Consider the following 5,771-nt stretch of genomic DNA (forward strand, 5'->3'; position numbering starts at 1 on the left):
TTGAGTTCGGGTTCGGTTCGGTTCGGGTTAGGGTTAGGGTTAGGGTTAGGGTTAGGGTTGGGGTTGGGGTTAGGTTTAGGGCTAGGGCTAGGGCTAGGGCTAGGGTTAAACTAGGACTAGGGCTAGGGTTAGGGTTAGCGTTAGGGTTAGCGCTAGGGCTAGGGTTAGGGTTAGGGGTAGGGTTAGGGTTAGGGTTAGTGCTAGGGCTAGGGTTAGGGGTAGGGGTAGGGTTAGGGTTAGGGTTAGGGTTAGGGCTAGGGTTAGGTTTAGAGGTAGGGATAGGTTTAGGGATAGGGTCTGGGCTAGGGTTAGGTTTAGGGTTACGGCTCGGGCTAGGGCTAGGGATAGGGCTAGGGCTAGGTCTAGGGCTAGGGTTAGCGTTACGGTTAGGGCTAGGGTTCGGGTTAGGGCTAGGGTTATCATTAGGATTAGGGCTAGGGTTAGGGTTAGGTTTATGATTATGGTTAGGGTTTTGGTTAGGTTTAGTGGTAGGCTTTGGGTTAGGGTTAGGGCTAGTGTTTGGGTTAGGGTTTGGGTTAGGGTTAGGGTGAGGATTAAGGCTATGGCTAGGGTTAGGGTTAATGTTAGGGCTAGGGCTAGGGTTAGGTTTGGGGTTACGGTTAGGGTTAGGGTTAGGGTTAGGGTTAGAGTTAGGGCTAGGGTTGTGGTTGAGGTTAGGGTTAGGGTTAGGGTTAGGCTTAGGGTTACGGTTGTGGTTGCGGTTGGTGTTGTGGTTGGGGTTGGGGTTAGGGTTTGAGTTCAGGTTCGGTTCGGTTCGGGTTAGGGTTAGGGTTAGGGTTAGGGTTAGGGTTGGGGTTGGGGTTAGGTTTAGGGCTAGGGCTAGGGCTAGGGCTAGGGCTAGGGTTAAAGCTAGGACTAGGGCTAGGGTTAGGGTTAGCGTTAGGGTTAGCGCTAGGGCTAGGGTTAGGGTTAGGGGTAGGGTTAGGGTTAGGGTTAGTGCTAGGGCTAGGGTTAGGGGTAGGGGTAGGGTTAGGGTTAGGGTTAGGGTTAGGGCTAGGGTTAGGTTTAGAGGTAGGGATAGGTTTAGGGATAGGGTCTGGGCTAGGGTTAGGTTTAGGGTTACGGCTCAGGCTAGGGATAGGGATAGGGCTAGGCCTAGGGCTAGGGCTAGGGTTAGCGTTACGGTTAGGGCTAGGGTTCGGGTTAGGGCTAGGGTTCGGGTTAGGGTTAGGGTGGGGTTAGGGCTACGGCTAGGGTTAGGGCTTGGGTTAGGGTTAGGGTTAGGGTTAGGGTTAGGATTAGGGCTAGGGCTAGTCTTAGGGCTAGGGCTAGGGCTGGGTAACTGTTAGGACATGCGTTAGAGCTAGATTTAGGGCTAGCGTTAGGGTTCAGGTTCAGTTTAGGGTTACAGTTTGAGTTAGGGGTAGGGGTAGGGTAGGGCTTGGGCTAGGGTTAGGGCTAGGCCTAGGGTTAGAATTAGGGCTAAGGTTAGGTTTAGGGTTAGGGTTAGCGTTAGGGTTAGCGCTAGGGTTACGTTTAGGGTTAGAGATAGCGTTAGGTTTAGGGCTCGGGTTAGGGTTAGGGTTACGGTTATGGTTAGGGTTTGGGTTAGGGTTAGGGTTAGTGGTAGGGGTTGGGTTAGGGTTAGGGCTAGGGTCAGGGTTGGGGCTAGGGTTAGGGTTAGGGTTATTGTAAGTGAGAGGCTTAGGGCTAAGCCTAGGGTTATGGTTAGGGTTAGGGATACTGTTTCGGTTAGGATTAGGGTTAGGGTTAGGGTTAGGGTAAGGGTTAGGGTTAGGGTTAGGGTTAGGGTTAGGGCTAGGGTGAGGTTTAGGGTTAGGGTTAGGGTTAGGGTTAGGTCTAGGGTTAGGGTTATCGTTAGGGTGACGCTTTGGGCTAGGGTTAGGGTTAGGGTTAGGGTTAGGGTTAGGATTAGGGTTAGGGTTCGGGTTCGGGTTCGGGCTAGGGCTAGGGTTAGGGCTAGGGCTAGGGCTACGGATAGGGCTAGGATTAGGGCTAGGGTTAGGTCTTAGGTTAGGGTTAGGGTTAGGGTTAGGTTTATGGTTCGGGTTAGGTATAGGGTGAGGGCTAGGGTTAGGGTGAGGGTTCTGGTTAGTGTTAGGGCTAGGGTTAGCATTAGGGTTAGGGCTACGGTTATGGTTAGGGTTTGTGTTAGGGTTAGTGGTAGGCTTTGAGTTAGGGTAAGGTCTAGGGTTAGGGCTAGGGCTAGGGTCAGGGTTAGGGCTAGGTTTAGAACTAGAGCTAGGGCTAGGGTTAGGGTTAGGGTTCAGTTTTAGTTTAGGGTTACAGTTTGGTTTAGGGGTAGGGGTAGGGGTAGGGGTAGGTCTAGGCCTAGGGTTTGGGTTAAGGCTATAGTTAGGTTTAGGGTTAGGGTTAGGGTTAGCGCTAGGGTTAGGCTTAGGGTTAGGGTTAGGGCTAGGGTTAAGTTTAGGACTCGGGTTAGGGTTAGGGTTACGGTTCTGGTTCTGGTTAGGGTTTGGGTTAGCGTTAGGGTTAGGGTTAGTGGTAGGTGTTGGGTTAGGGTTAGGGCTAGGGATAGAGTTTAGGCTAGGATTAGGGTTAGGGTTACAGTTAGTGAGAGGGTTAGGGCTAAGGCTAGTGTTAGGGTGAGATTTAGGTTTAGGGATATTTTTTTTGTTAGGGTTAGGGTTATGGTTAGCGTTAGGATTAGGGTTAGGGCTCGGGTTAGGTCGAGGGCTATTGTTACAGTTAGGGTTAGGGTCAGTGTGAGGGCTATGGTTAGGGTGAGGGTGAGGATGATGGTTACGGCTAGGGTTAGCATTAGGGTTAGGGCTGGCGTTAGCGTTAGAGTTAGGTTTAGGGTTAGGGTTAGGGTTAGGGTTAGGGTTATGGTTAGGGTTAGGGCTAGGGCTAGAGCTACGGTTAGGGCTAGCGTTATGGCTAGGGTTAGGGTTCGGTGAGGTTTAGGGTTAGGAGTAGAGTTAGGGTTAGGGTGTGGGCTAGGTTTAGGGTGAGGGTTAGTTTTAGGGTTTGGGTTAGGGCTAGGGTTATCATTAGGGTTAGGGCTAGGGTTAGGGTTAGGTTTATGATTATGGTTAGGGTTTTGGTTAGGTTTAGTGGTAGGCTTTGGGTTAGGGTTAGGGCTAGGGTTTGGGTTAGGGTTTGGGTTAGGGTTAGGGTTAGGATTAGGGCTAGGGCTAGTGTTAGGGCTAGGGCTAGGGCTAGGGCTAGGTTAATGGTTAGGACATGCGTTAGAGCTAGATTTAGGGCTAGCGTTAGGGTTCAGGTTCAGTTTAGGGTTACAGTTTGAGTTAGGGGTAGGGGTAGGGTAGGGCTAGGGCTAGGGTTAGGGCTAGGCCTAGGGTTAGAATTAGGGCTAAGGTTAGGTTTAGGCTTAGGCTTAGCGTTAGGTTTAGCGCTAGGGTTACGTTTAGGGTTAGGGATAGGGTTAAGTTTAGGGCTCGGGTTAGGGTTAGGGTTACGGTTATGGTTAGGGTTAGGGTTAGGGTTAGTGGTAGGGGTTGGGTTAGGGTTAGGGCTAGGGTCAGGGTTGGGGCTAGGGTTAGGGTTAGGGTTATTGTAAGTGAGAGGGTTAGGGCTAAGCCTAGGGTTATGCTTAGGGTTAGGGATACTGTTTGGGTTAGGGTTAGGGTTAGGGTAAGGGTTTGGGTTAGGGTTAGGGCTAGGGTGAGGTTTAGGGTTAGGGTTAGGGTTAGGGTTAGGTCTAGGGTTAGGGTTATCGTTAGGGTGACGCTTTGGGCTAGGGTTAGGGTTAGGTTTAGGGTTAGGGTTAGGGTTCGGGCTAGGGCTAGGGTTAGGGCTAGGGCTAGGGCTACGGATAGGGCTAGGGTAAGGTCTAGGGTTAGGGCTAGGGCTAGGGAAAGGGTTAGGGCTAGGGTTAGAACTAGAGCTAGGGCTAGGATTAGGGTTAGGGTTACAGTTAGTGAGAGGGTTAGGGCTAAGGCTAGTGTTAGGGTGAGATTTAGGTTTAGGAATATGGTTTTTTGTTAGGGTTAGGGTTATGGTTAGCGTTAGGATTAGGGTTAGGGCTAGGGTTAGGTCGAGGGTTAGGGTTAGGGTTAGGGTTAGGGTTAGGGTTAAGGTTAGGGTTAGGGTTAGGGTTAGGGTTTGGGTTAGGGTTAGGGTTAGTGTTCGGGCTAGGGCTAGGGTTACTGCTAGGGCTACGGTTAGGGCTAGGGTTAGGGCTAGGGTTAGGGCTTGGGTTGGGGTTAGGGTTAGGGCTAGGGCTAGGGCAAGGGTTAGGGCAAGGGCTATGTTTAGGTTTAGGGTTAGGGTTAGGGTTAGGGTTAGGGTTAGGGTGAGGGTTAGGGCTAGGGCTAGGGCTAGGGCAAGGGTTAGGGCAAGGACTATGATTAGGGTTAGAGTTCGGGTTAGGGTTATGGTTGGGGTTAGGGTGAGGGTCAGGACTAGGGTTAGCGTGAGGGTTAGGGTTAGTGTTAGGGCCAGGGTTAGCATTAGGGTCAGGGCTACGGTTAGGGTTAGGGGTAGGGGTAGGGGTAGGATTAGGGTAGGGTTAGGGTTACGGCTATGGTTAGGGTTAGGGCTCGGACAAGGGTTAGGGCTAAGGCTAGGGCTAGTGTTAGGGTTAGGGCTATGGCTAGGGCAAGGGTTAAGGTTAGGGTTAGGGTTAGGTATAGGGTGAGGGCTAGGGTTAGGGTGAGGGTTCTGGTTAGTGTTAGGGCTAGGGTAAGCATTAGGGTTAGGGCTACGGTTATGGTTAGGGTTGGTATTAGGGTTAGTGGTAGGCTTTGGGTTAGGGTAAGGTCTAGGGTTAGGGCTAGGGCTAGGGTAAGGGTTAGGGCTAGGTTTAGAACTAGAGCTAGGGCTAGGGTTAGGGTTAGGGTTCAGTTTCAGTTTAGGGTTACAGTTTGGTTTAGGGGTAGGCATAGGGGTAGGGTTAGGTCTAGGCCTAGGGTTAGGGTTAAGGCTATAGTTAGGTTTAGGGTTAGGGTTAGGGTTAGCGCTAGGGTTAGGCTTAGGGTTAGGGTTAGGGCTAGGGTTAGGTTTAGGGCTCGGGTTAGGTTTTGGGTTACGGTTCTGGTTCTGGTTAGGGTTTGGGTTAGCGTTACGGTTAGTGGTAGGTGTTGGGTTAGGGTTAGGGATAGGGATAGAGTTTAGGCTATGATTAGGGTTAGGTTACAGTTAGTGAGAGGGTTAGGGCTAAGGCTAGTGTTAGGGTTAGGCTTAGGTTTAGGGATATGGTTTGGGTTAGGCTTAGGGTTAGGGCTAGGGTTAGGGTTAGGGTTAGGGTTAGGGTTATGTCTAGGGTTAGGGTTAGGGTTATGGTTAGGGTTAGGGTTAGGGTTAGGGTTAGGGTTAGGGTTAGGGTTAGGGTTAGTGTTAGGGTTAGGGTTAGGGTTCGGGCTAGGGCTAGGGTTAGGGCTAGGGCTATGGTTACGACTAGGGTTAGGGCTAGGGTTAGGGCTACGGCAAGGGTTACGGCAAGGGCTATGGTTAGGGTTATGGTTAGGGTTAGGGTTAGGGTCAGGGTTAGGGTGAGGGCTAGGGTTAGGGTGAGGGTTAGGGTTAGTGTTAGGGCTAGGGTTAGCATTAGGGTTAGGGCTACGGTTAGGGTCAGGGTTAGGGCTATGGTTATGGTTAGGGTTTGGGTTAGGGTTTGTGGTAGGCTTTGGGTTAGGGTTAGGTCTAGGGTTAGGGTTTGGGCTAAGGTTAGGGTTAGGGTTATGGCTAGGGTTAGGGTTTGGGTTAGGTTTAGGATTTGGGTTAGAGTTAGGGTTAGGGCTAGGGTTAGGTTTAGGGTTAGGGTTAGGGTTAGGGCTGGGGTTGGGGTTGAGGTTAGGGTGAGG

The sequence above is a fragment of the Heloderma suspectum genome, chromosome W (genome assembly GCF_057233095.1).
Source record: "Heloderma suspectum isolate Gila_16-S chromosome W, 16-S_ref, whole genome shotgun sequence".
NCBI lineage: Eukaryota > Metazoa > Chordata > Lepidosauria > Squamata > Helodermatidae > Heloderma > Heloderma suspectum.